The sequence below is a fragment of the Leptonychotes weddellii genome, chromosome 9, assembly GCF_054177405.1.
Source record: "Leptonychotes weddellii isolate Sample4059 chromosome 9, ASM5417740v2, whole genome shotgun sequence".
Taxonomy (NCBI): Eukaryota; Metazoa; Chordata; class Mammalia; order Carnivora; family Phocidae; genus Leptonychotes; species Leptonychotes weddellii.
In genome coordinates, this window is record NC_138377.1 from 106,509,887 (window position 1) to 106,523,245 (window position 13,359).

The window sequence follows — 13,359 nt, forward strand, 5'->3', positions numbered from 1 at the left end:
CTGGAAAATTGAGCAGGATACGACTGGTTACATACAAAGTGCCTTCTGTCAACTCACAAATATACAAAGACAAGAAGCATGACCCTGTGAGGAACTGAATCAGCCAGGAGGTTCCCACCGATCAGCACAAAATCACTGCCCCATGAGGCAGATGACCATCACACAGGTCCCTCACGGGGAAAGGCCTATGCCAACCTCTTACCTCTGGTCCAATTGTAAACACAGAATATTGACGACTTTGGGCCTTTGCTGCAGTCTACTGAGATGCGGAATAATAGACTCTTCCCTCAATCCTCCCTAGTGATTTGGGATTGAAAGGATTTGTGAATAAGAACAAAATCTCATTTTAATGTTTTTGGACTTCTCTTTAAGAATCCAAATGCCACTGAATTAGATTTATGATTTTGGCTTCAGCAATGTGTTATGACCCATATCACTCCTATTATTAGTAGTATGTATTTTCCTGAAGTGTACCAGAGATAGGTACTAGCACTAAAATTACTGCCTGAAAATATTTCTGTAGACATTTTATTCTTTAACCCTGGAGTAGTGTGTCATGAAATCCACGGAAAAATCTGACCTGTGAAAAGTTTGTTTTAGAGCCAATGAATATGGTCCCGGCACCAGTCTATCTTTCATCCACACTGCCATGGTTCTGTTATGACCCAGCATGCACACACACAGAGCAATGCCCAGCACCTGAAGCTCCCACAGCAGGATGCTGGCTAGGGAGTCTAAGAGATGCCTCTGTTGGTGCACAAACTCAGTGCCATCATCAGAGAGCAGTCATCCTCCTTCATAGTGTGACATCTTTCCACAGGGGGATGTAATGGATCCATCCACAGGTAACCCCATGGCCAAGCAGACATCCTGGGAATGGTCTGGACAGGTGTTCTCTGCCTGCAACCTGCCTGGTGTCCCCCCTGGGATGGGCCAACTGGACTGCAAGACAACATGTCCCTGGGCAGAAGACAGGAGTAGCAGTAATTTGAACTTGCCTCTCCCTCTTTCAGCAGCTTTGGGAACTTTAGTAAGTTGGAAATGTTATTTTTCAAGAATTCAGAAAGCAGAAGCCTCTGTATACAGGACTCCTCAGTGGCGTGACAAAAGGTTCTGACCCCAGCCTCCACACTTTCTCCTACCTCCTCTTCCCCTCCCCCACTCTGTGGGCAAGGAGGGGCGCCTGAGGCCAGCACATGGTGGCTCCCTGCTCCCTCATCCCTGTCTTCCCTGGATGCCTTCCAGCGACTCTGCTCCCTTGAACTCAAGTCTATCTCTGACTTCTCTATTTTGTGCTACCTTTTTTTTTTCTTTTAAATCACAGACTCACTCCTGATGGAGATGGGATGCCTTCCAAAGGGTGGGCAAGTTTTCAGGCCCCCTCTAGTGGGGATGGCCCCAGAGGGGGCAGCCCACAGCTGCTGATCTTCCCCCTCCCCTGGGGCCAGGGCTGAGCCTCTGCTCCACTCTGAGCCAGGGACACCTTAACAAGAGCCTGCTGTCCTGGGGGCAGGTGACAGAGACCACAGCACAGATCAGATGCATCACCCTGATCTCACCCTTGGCCAAGGTTCCACATCCTCCAGGAAGTACATGGAATTAGGCTGAACCGGTGTCACACAGAGAGACCATGCTCGCCATAGTAGGAAGTTTTCTGACAACACAGCTAAATATAAGATTTCTGTGACTATTACAAATGTAGTATTAGCTTTCTTCAAAACTTAACCCTTGCAAGGTTTGTCAAGGCAACAAATCTGGGATACGGACTTTGTTAACTGGCCAAGAAAGAACCTCATATGTCTCCCATCTGCCTTATCCCTTTAACATGTTGTTATAACCTCCTAGCACCTCTCACATCTGATACTCTTCTGGTGATGACAGTTCTGTCCTAGTTGGGAGAACTGGACTCTACAGTCAACTAAATCAAAGTATCTTGGAGGCAAATAAGTGTTCTTGAGGTGCTAAGCACAGCCTGTGTTTTGTGATTCAAGAGCCTGGATTTGAAGCTAGGGTGGCTCCCATCTCTGAGGCCAGTGCCCTAGGGTGAGAGTCACAGGGGCCCGCCCAGCTGCCACTGCCCACTGTCCCCTGCTGCCAGGAGAGATTCAACAGGCATCCCCGAAGGCCCAGGAAACACTGTCGTGCAGGTCATTTGTCACAGAAAAAGGGGCCAAGCCCCTACCTTCACATGGATGACAGAATGTACATGTGAAATCACAATGACTCTTGGAACGTGCCTGGTGGAGGAAGGGTCAAGATCACCTACCGCAGCCTCTCTATGGACATCCTAGCAAATGACAAAGGACACATCAGAAGGCAGCACAAAACAACAAGAAGATTCAAATCGACAGGAGAAAAACCGGGCTCTTTCTGATTCTTTTCTCCTTCCTGCAAAGTGCCAGATTCCAATCTGGTGAAACAGCTTCCAGGTCTACTGCTAAGTGGACTGAATGACACACAAACACTGAACAAAAAAACCAAACTCTCTCCAGATCATGGAAGCAAAAACCCGATTCTGTGGGAGCTGCCCGACCACTCTAGCCAGCCATGCCCTTCCCCCTCCTCAGAAATGCACACAGTGCCAGCAGTATGTGGACAAACCAGATAAAGTGACTCCACTTGGAGTCCCCAATAATGCAAACTAAGCCTCGTTTAGCGTGGAAAGGCCTGTCCTGCAGCCCACTCTGGAACGTGCCCTGAGGCTTCCCACCTGTCCTAATTAAATCCCCTTTATTTCAAACACCAATACTCACAGTCGTGATGTTAAGCATCTATTTCTTATTTACTTGTTTTATTTCTTAGTTTTATTACCGGTATTTCAACAACACCAGAGACTGTGTTTTCACAGAGGTAAAATCCATGCATTCAATATATTCTTGGTATTTGAATAACTAGCTGACTACACTATCCTTATGGTGTACCGGATTAGAGCTTCATCCGCAGGCCAAGGGTTGGCGAGTCACTCTGGGTGAAGAGAAAATGTGTTTCCTTTTAGGTAACTAAGTTGAAGAAAACCCTTTGGATGACAGTGCACAGTGTCCCCAGGGAGATGGGGCTGTATTAGGGTATTCATCCCACGTGTGCTCACCCACATGCTGTCGTGTACACCCTGGGATTTGAAGAAGCAGCTCCCCAGCCTCCCAAGGCAGGAGCCCAGGCATGGTGGATAGGGGTGTCTGGGTGCCCCTCAGCAGCACCTGGACACACAGCACAAGACAAGTGAGCTGAGAAGAGGAGTCCAGGGCAGAATCAGACCCCCAAGCTAAGCCTCTGACTTGGCACTTACATTCTGCATAGCCAGTCATGTCTCTGAGCTTCAGTGTCCCCATCTGTAAAGTGAGGACAACAATTACTGTGACAGCATTGTGGGTGGCGGGGAGTGGATGTGCTCATGTGGGTAAGGCAGCACTGAGCTCACTTCTGCACTCAGTCAAGGCTGCTGTGAATGCATCTCAGGTGCAAGCTTCTGGGGGAAGGTGCGACCACTCAGCCTTGAAATGCTGATTCTTATTCATGTCCCGGGCAGCCAACGTCTGGGTCTCCGTTTGCTCATTTGGGTAAAAATCCAAGTGGCATGGAATAGCGTGCTTTAAGGAAAAATACACACCCCAGCTCTATAAAGCACCCTGGCCCTGACACCACTGCAGCTCAGGCTTGCTGGGCCAGCGGTCCTTTCCCACCATGGAGCAGGAAGGGCGTCACCATCCTGGGGAACCTCCCGCACAACCTCTGCACCCGAAGGGGTCTGCCAGAACACAAAAGCCACTGGAGCGGCAGATCTCCTATGAATGGGATTCATCACTCTGATAACTGATCCAAGCTGGTGAGCAGCTAGCCACATGCCCTAGGCCAAAGGGAAGGATCTCATCTACATTTTCATGTCACCACAGGGAACAAGCACTCCACATGATGAGGGCATGTGGCCTAATTAGGTTCAGTACCACATAGAAAGCCATCTTTGTTCACCAGAGACTCTTTTTGAATTATTTTCCTGTTTCAAAGTCAGTAAAATGTTGCTTTGGGGCCAAGACGTTATTTGGGAACTCTCCGTCTGGATGCTTTTCTTCTTAGAACAGAACAGAAATTGGGCAAAGTGCACTGTGGAAACATTGGCATATGCCCATCCCCACAGTACAGACTGTGTTGTCTTAACATCACAAACAAAGAGTTGGGCTTTCCTCTTTGAAAACTGACATGAACATGCTGATGAATGTCAAGGCGGATCCTCTCAGTCCTGAGAACCTCTCTCCCTGCAACCTAGGGCTATGTGGACCAGGCCGTGGAGCCAGGTCAATAATATCAGGAACCTGTTTCCTAGAGCTGCTGTAACAGATTGCCACAAACTCAGTAGCTTAAAACCATACGAATTTACTATCTTGTAGTTCTGGAGGTCTGAATCTCAATATAGGTCTCACTGAGCTAAAATCAAAGTATCAGCAGGGCTGTGTCCTTTTTTGGAGATTCTAGGGGAGAATCTGTTTCCTTGTCTCCTCTAGTTTCTAAGAGGCCGCCCACATCCCTTGGCTCATGGACTCTTCTTCCATCTTCAAAGCCAAGAGTAGAGGCCAAGTCTTTCCTACTGAGTTGCCATCTTTCTAGTTCTCGCTCTCATTCTTTCTTCTACCTTATGGACCTCTGTGATTACATTGGGCTCACCTAGAAAATTCAAAAGAATCTCCTTATTTTAAGGCTATGTGATTTTAGCCACTTAAATTCTACTTTGCCACACGTAACCTAAAATATTCACAGGTTCTGAGGATTAGATGATGGACATATTTGGGGAGGCCATTATTTTGCCTGAAATAAATCGTAAACCAAAATTTGGTGCATAGAGCTGCATTGTATATATGAGGAGAGTGTGGCTAATATTCAGTGGGGCATGCCATTTTAGGGATTTCACCCGGAACTCAGTTTCCACCTGGTGCCCACATGACCAAGGGAACTTTGTGAGGTGGGGTAATTCCTGATAAGACAAAGCCAAGGCTTGAGAATACATCTGCATCTGACCTCCTAGACACAGCAATCTCAGGGGTCTGACGGGAAGCAAATCGTTAGTAAGAAAGTAGTAAGGTAGTGAAACTGTGGTCCATGCTTCTCCCTCGCTCCCAGTCTACCACGTTGCCTCCCCTGACACATGAATTACACTTTACCACCTAGGCTCCTTTCTTTCATCCATTCATTTATCCAGTGTCTGTTGGTCCTCCAGGGCACATGCTAGGTGTTAAGGACATACCAGGTCCTGAGCAAGGTGGGCCTCCCAATGTCCTCTTCCATCTGGGCATCTGCTTTTGGGCCACAAGGACTATGTCTCTAGAACAATTCGCCCACTATCAAGGCTTCTTCCTGGAATCAAAATGAGCAGCCTGAATTTCTCTGTCTTTGTGAGTCCATATGAACCACGGTTTGGTCCCAGTGTAGCTGGCTTTATCTTCAGGCAGGTTAAATCCAGTCCCCATTCACAAATGTCTTTGTCATCAGCACCTGTTCCGTAAGGATATACATTCTTTTTTTTTTTTTTAAAGATTTTATTTATTTATTTGAGAGAGAGAATGAGAGAGAGAGAGCACATGAGAGCGGGGAGGATCAGAGGGAGAAGCAGACTCCCCGCTGAGCAGGGAGCCCAATGTGGGACTTGATCCCTGGACTCCAGGATCATGACCTGAGCCGAAGGCAGTCGCTTAACCAACTGAGCCACCCAGGCGCCCAAGAATATACATTCTTAAAACTCCAAAGCAGGTTGCCATCCTGTTTGTACTGGCAAGACAGCTCACAGTGGACATGCCAGCAAGTGAACTGAATGGTGGATTCAGAAAACCTGGGACTGAAGCTCACTCAGTTTTGAGCACTCCAGGCAGTTCCCAAACCTCCATAGGCCTTGGCTTCTCTGAGTATAGAATGGGAGTAGCAGCTCTCCTCCCAGACTCAGGCATGCATGTACCTCTAATACCACCTACATGCTGCTGGTCTGTCTTCACAATGCTCAGTCCGCAAGACATGTGTGTGTGTGTGTGTGCATGTATGTGTGTGTATATCTATGTGTACGGGGTGTGTGTGTGCACACAGGCACATGCAATAGATACACACAGATAAATACACATAAAGGATAACTGACAGAGAGCCATCAAAATAGAGCAGAAAGAACATGAGACCTAAAATAAACAGCAAGTGTTCAAGTTCATCTTTGCCATCCACTGTGCAAATGTGCCTGGATACACCATCCAACTTCTGTGAACGTGAACATTAAGTCATCTTATCTGTAAAATATGGTTAATGATGTAAAGCAAACTGCCTCTCAGAACTGTCCTTGAGAATCAAATCAGAATTTTAATAGCACACATTAGGTATTTGTTGAATATTTAATATTCAAATAAATAGTTCTTGAACAGTTGAATAAATAAATGTGAAATTTCTTCTAAAAGTATAAAATATTACAGAAATGTTAGGAATTTTAAGTATTGGCTTTTTAGATTTGCTTAAATTATAATACATCCCGGGTAGGTAGAAGGTCTTTGTTTGGAAAATAGAGAGGCAAGAATGGAGGAAAAGTAAAAACTCTCTTGAAATATAAGGCACACTGGGGCACCTGGGTGGCTCACCTGGTTAAGCATCCAACTTTTGATTTCAGCTCAGGTTCATGATCTCAGGGTCATGAGATCGAGATCTGCCACAGGCTCAGCAGGGAGTCTGCTTGAGATTCTCTCCTTCTCCCTCTGCCCCTCCCCATGCTCACACTTGCTCTGTCTCTCCCCCAATCCAAAATAAATAAATAAATCTTAAAAAAAAAAAAAGAAAGAAAGAAATATAAGGTGTGTTGCTAGAACAGGATATCAATGGTGGTCCACAGGGATATTCTTAGAGAAGCCAGCCCCAACATCCACACGTGGGCCCATCTGAGCCTGCGGGGTCCCCACTCAATGACACTTTCCAAGCCTGTTTTTGGATGACTAGTTGAGTACCTCAGACCCACTCTGCAGATGCAATCTCTCATGCCCAGCCATACACTGGCCTCAGAGCTAGGATCTCACAAGGGACTGGAACTATACTGCCCCCCGGGTGGCTTTAAGTTCATTCCACTGTGCCTAAGGGTCATGATCCAGGAAAAGACACACCACCTTTATTAAAAGAAAATCCTTTATCATCATCAATTTTTCAGTGGTAGCATTTACCAAAAAACTCACCCACCCACTGCAGCACGCTTCGCATTTCTGTACTCTCTCTGAGTTGAAACAGTAATGAGATGGCTATTTATAGATTTTGATGAGGACCATAATGCATTAACATACAAGCCAGGTCCAGATAAAAATCAGTCTTATAGACCACAAATGTGGGTCATGTTTCTCTCTAGCACCTTCCTGGGCCCAAAGACTGAAGGGTTATGTTTCTCTTGCAGGGGCAGGACACAAGGAAATGTTAAATCCATAGGTAAAAAATGAAGGTTAGGCTATTTTCCTTCCCCAAACTCACCTAACTCTAGGGATTGCCCAACATTTCATAATTTGCTTCAGGAAAATAAGTTTCTACCTTTACTAAAAATAAAAGACAAAAAATAAAACCTATAATTCCCATAACTCCTAAACAGACCAGAGGAAAAGGTATTTTAGAATCAAAGATGGAAGGTACATCTGCTATTTATTTCAAATAATTTTGCCAAGAAGTTTACCTTACTTATGACAAGTGGCCTTCACTGCTTTGAGAACAAGCAATGAAAACTGCTGTACATGATTATTTCTATACAGAAGACTAAATGTCCTCTTGGCCATGCATCGAACAAGTGATTTTTCACTCATTCCATGGACTACACAAACCAGCTGCCCTAACACATTCTTTTCCTCCTCCCTACCATAAATGTTCCCTTTCCCCAAGCCATAACTCATTCTTTCTCCAGGAATAACTAAAGGGCAGGCACCTATTTTTCTCAGCTGCATCTAAATTACAGTTCTGACCACAGCTGACACCTCAACACACCCATGTTTCCGTCAAATGGATGGGCCTCCACCACAGCTCAGAGTGTAGTTTTTTAGTAGGCAACAAAAGAGCAAAAGGGACGAGTTGAGAAGTTCTCAGGACTTTTAAAGAATGACTATAGTGAGTGTGAGACTAGCAAAACATCCTCCACTCACTTCTTCACTTAGTGGAATCTTTAAATTTTTCAAGAATGGGTTCCGATGCCTTCTTCTCTCAACCACCGAGTACCTCTGAATTCTTGAGGTGACCACATGCCGTTTCGGAGAACCTGCACCCCAAGCAGGTGGGCCAGGCAGCCAGGTAATGCCCTAGCCTGACTATGTGCCTTCTCACCCACTCCCCTGCCACCATGTGCACAGGGCCCCAGCTGGTCTTCAGGCCACCCATCCCTACACCCAGCCACAGCAGGCCTCCTAGAGATGCTCTGGCAGAAAGAATGAATGCTTTGGCAATTCTTGTGACAGTCAAGCATTCTTTGTCGGATGACAGTTTTAAATGAAATCCTAATTAACCAAATGTTTTTAAAAGAAAAATGCATTTATTGGTGCCAGTTGGGACTCTGAACTGACTTCCTCATGAATTTTGTAGCTGTCTTTATAGTGGAGGTGAAGGTCAAATCTGACCGATTTCTTTGAGGAAGACCACAGAAGAACATACTAGAAAGAAAAAAAGCCATAAGCTATCATCAAATAACATTTAAAGTTGAATACATTTACTTTTCAAATGTGCCAAATATATCAGCAGGCTGACAGATCACACCCCCTGGTTTAACTCTTTGTTCCCATGCTGTGCTACTTTAATAAGGCCCTTCATTTTGCAATTTGAAAATAACATTGCCATGAGTCACCCCTGGATATCAAGGCTCCTTCCTAGTTTTCAAGTTTGTTATCCTACTGTATTTGCTTTTTGTCAAGGTTTCACTATGGCCTTACTGTCTTGCCAGGCTTTTGGATTAAGTAGCTAGCCATAAGTTAACGGTTAAATGAACAACAAAGGATTATTTCAACACAATTGCTCAACAATTCTCATTAAAACATTCTCTCATTTGTGTCTTGTTTCTCAGGTGGGAAACATTTGTGTAAGTAACTACTGATTCCCAACTCGTGTTTTTTTTTTTTTTTTTTTTTGCCAATATTGTTCCCCTACTGGATGACGAGCCTGGATCTATGTTATTTTTATGCCAAATATTGTCCATTCTTTGGAGAAACCTAGAGAAGCTTCTTGGATAAGGTAGGGTTTGGGTTTAGGATTAGAGGGTGGGGAAATTCACAAGTGCTAACATTAAAACAAGCTTTCCTGGACTTTGGGAAAGACCAAAGTAGAATGTGATGTGCTCACTGACTGGCCATGAGATGGGGATGTGTGGAGAGGCCAGATGCGGGCAATAAGGTCCTAACAGAAAAGGGGCCCCATTGTGGGGAGAACAGACATGATGGCTAAATGAGAGAGTCCCTATTGTATTCTCTGAGGCCTGGGCCCCACAGTTTTCTGAGCATTGGGACGAACTGCATTCTGAGCAAGAGCACCCCTGGTGGCCAGGGATGGGATGTTAATGAGGTGAAGAGGAGGAACCACCACCAGAAAGAGCCTAGCTGTGTAGGATGGTGCAACCCCTGAAAGAGGTCACGGTGGGGAAAGCTCCTCCTAGCATATAGGAGGAGGCCTATAATTCCCATATTTCCCAAACAGAGTCTAGGCATGAGCTGGGGGTGAGAGGTGAGTCATGAACCAAGGACATTCACTCCCCAAACCTTCAGGGACAATTCATTACTGCTTTGCAGAGTAATGGAGGACATGAATTTTACTCTGATTTTCTCTAAAGAATGGATTTTCTTACAAAATCAAAGACAAAGAAAAAAATCAAATGGAGCATCAAACTTTAATTTAAGAAACCCATCCACTTCCCCATAAATTTGCTAGAGCTAAAATAAACAAAGGGCACATTTACTTGATACAAGATTTTTTTTTTTGTAAAGTCTATCTTCAATGTAGCACAAAATTAAATTCCTGCCTTACATGTTTCATTTGTATTCATTTCCCTCTTATTCTTGGGAAGACTTCCAAGTCAGTCATAGGGCCACAGATGTACAGTGTGCCTGAGAACCGTGTCCATCACCCAGGATATGCTAGGAAGGCAGTAAGACATTTCCACGAACACAGTGATCTAGTCTCCAGCAGTGCATTGTGATTTAAGCATGGGACTTGCTACTAAAAATTCCGAAACAGAGTAAGAAAGGGACCAAAGACACTTAGCCCTCTCTCCCACAGCCTTCATTCTCAGTTCCACCTTTAGAGCGCTGCCACTGGAGAGTTTAGATCTGGGTTGGTCCCCAACAGGGAAGTGTCCTGTCCTGGAGTCACCAAGCTAAAGAGTCTAAGTACATCATGTCAATCTAGGATATGGATGATAAACTACCTGAACATAAGAAATTAATTATAAGAATTTTTTTCTGAAAAAACAGAGTGTATTTTAGAGCCTAGTCTTAAAACTCAGGGTCATGAACCAAAGACTAAGGCTTGCTGGCAGTCTGTCCCATCACTGACGGCTAACTCCCAATGGTCCATGGCAGTAATGGGGAGTAAGAAGGAGGAGGCCAGAGCAGGAAAACCATTCTCAAGCTCCTCATCTCCCACAAACCTTCTGATAAGATCTGCTGTCAAAAAGCCCCAGAGCCTAGTTTGAGTTTCCCTAATTTTGCTGTCCTTGGTCACACCTAATAGGATAGCTGTTATAGAAACAGTGGGGTTGCCGGGAAAGCAAGAGCATGGCAGAAGACTCAGGTGAGTTACAACTGGACGATCAGAGCCTGACACACCCACATGAATCTCTTAGAAGTCACAGCCACTCGTAGGCAGACCAATCCTCTTGCCTGCATATTTTATAGTTCCTTTAAATCTGAAGGTGTTTTAGGAAATGTGCATCAATGTATTTAATTGTTTTTAAATCAAATTTAATTTAATTCAAAATGTAGCAATGCCAACAGGGCTCTGAGCAGAAAGACTGCTTTGCAAAAGTTAAAAATACACCACAAGGGGCGCCTGGCTGACTCAGTCAGTAGAACTTGCAACTCTTAATCTTGGGGGTCAGGAGTTCAAGCCCCACGTAGGGCATAGAGCTTACTGAAAATAAATAAATAAATAAATAAATAAATAAATAAATAAATAAATAAATAACATCATGAAAGGTAGCCAAAGAAAATAATAGCCAAACTGAACTCAGATTATGTGTCCAACAGGGCTTTACTTCATACCTGCCTACAACAGGTACAAGATTAACAAGGCATGTTTCTGCCATCATTGGAAAACAGCAGGACTTAGGGGCATGAGCTGTCCAGGATCTGATATAAAAGTCTGCCACACAAAATACCACTCCTGGGATTCCTCAGTGGGCAATGACTGGGTGGTCAGTGAATCACCTTCAAAGCCAGAAAGGTGAGGTGCTACAAAGACCCAAACACTATAAATTGTATTTAAAAGCTAAGTAGAGGACATATGATGGCCTCCCTTTGACCACAACCTTACAAATGCAGAGAAAAAGTAATGATGCCCTGATCTGAGAGTCAGCCGAAGTCCTCTAGCTATATGACAACCATCGTGTGTTTTTAATGAGGTGGAGGAATTGTGTTATCCAGCAAGGGTCACAGATGACCTTGCAAGCATCTAAGCAGGAATTCTACTTTATTGGATTAATTACAGCCATTAAAACCCTTCAGCTACCAGGCAATGGGGTCCTTCAAAAATGGGTCCTAGATAGGTCTGTGTGGGTGGGTTACAGGAGACTGGGAAAAAGTCAGCATCAGAGGACAGTGCATGTACCCAGAAGGGAGCTGCCAGGATGTCACAGCCCGTGGTTCTTGCAACCTGTTCATAGATACTGGAGTTGAGTGATTATGAGGAAGAAGAAGGCCAGAAGCAAATTTTGGTGACTGGCCAGTTCTTGGCCACCAAGAGACTGATGGATTCCACTAGGATATAAGGCAGGGTTGGGAGAAGAAAGAAGAGGAAGAAACTAAGAGAAAGCAACAGGAGATGAGGAGGGAAGACTGAGAATAAAGTGTGGGGCATGCTGGAAGCCCTCCAACAGCCCCATGTGGAAACTACCCCTGAGGGTCTGCCCCCACTTTAAGCAGATGGAGACAGTGCATACTGCCATTTCCACTATTTTTCAAGTGTGTGTGGCAAGACCACACCTAAATGGAAAAGCAATCCAAAAAATTACAAGAAAGGTAATGAAAAAGCACCTTTGAGATCGTGGAAAGGAGAAGATTCAGGGGCGCGGAAACACCACACGCATCAGGAGTACAAAGACAGTGTGCACAGGTTCTCTGATGCACGGGGACTGAGCTCAGACCCAGCCCAGGTTCCAGGCTCTTCCTCAGTATGGCTGGACCGCAGCTGGTCCCCACCAGCCACTGTGTGTCTGTCCATGCCTGGATGCACCCCAGTGCTCTCCACTCTACAAGACCTGTCCTGGAGGACAGGGGAAACTGAGGCATGTGGTTAGAGCTGCCAGCGGGCAGAGACCCACAGCCCTTGGCAGTGCACAGTGTCACACAGGAACTGCACACAAGGATGGTTCTCACTCAGTACATATTTCAGCTTTCTCCCCACACGGCTCCTCTGAGATTGACCAAAGACAATCAGGAGACAGAGTGGAAGAACATTGTTAGCAAAGATTACAGCTATGGTCCCTGTTTGACATTCTATGAAACTGAAGCCTAGGAGTTAGAACCAAAATGACTGAGCTTTAGTTTTGGACTTTTTGTGTTTTTTGTTGTTGTTGTTGTTGTTGTTGTTTTTGTTTGTTTGTTTTTCTTGATTTTTTTTTATTCTTATGTTAATACCCATACATTACATCATTAGTTTTAGATGTAGTGTTCCATGATTCATCGTTTGTGCATAACACCCAGTGCTCCGTGCAGATTGTGCCCTCCTCAATACCCACCACCAGGCTAACCCATCCTCCCACCCCCCTCCCCTCTAGAACCCTCAGTTTGTTTTTCAGAGTCCATCGTCTCTCATGGTTCGTCTACCCCTCCGATTTCCCTCGCTTCATTCTTCCCCTCCTGCTACCTTCTTCTTCTTCTTCTTCTTTTTTTTTTCCTTAGTTGTTGTTTTTTTTAAGTTTCCTTAGTTTCTGACTACTCTCTGGTGAAAAACATGGTATCAATCACACTTAAAAAATAACAAGTCAGGGGCGCCTGGGTGGCTCAGTTGGTTAAGCGACTGCCTTCGGCTCAGGTCATGATCCTGGAGTCCGGGGATCGAGTCCCGCATCGGGCTCCCTGCTCGGCAGGGAGTCTGCTTCTCCCTCTGACCCTCCTCCCTCTCATGCTCTCTGTCTCTCATTCTCTCTGTCTCAAATAAATAAATAAAATCTTTAAAAAAAAAAAA

At 45.0% G+C, this 13,359-nt stretch overlaps 1 protein-coding gene across 1 annotated transcript in view; it reads right to left on the bottom strand.

Moving 5' to 3' along the window:
* Positions 1-13,359, bottom strand: part of LOC102749517 (phospholipid-transporting ATPase VA-like) — an 80,128-nt gene that overhangs the window by 17,624 nt on the left and 49,145 nt on the right. The gene's annotated exons all lie outside the window — the stretch shown is intronic.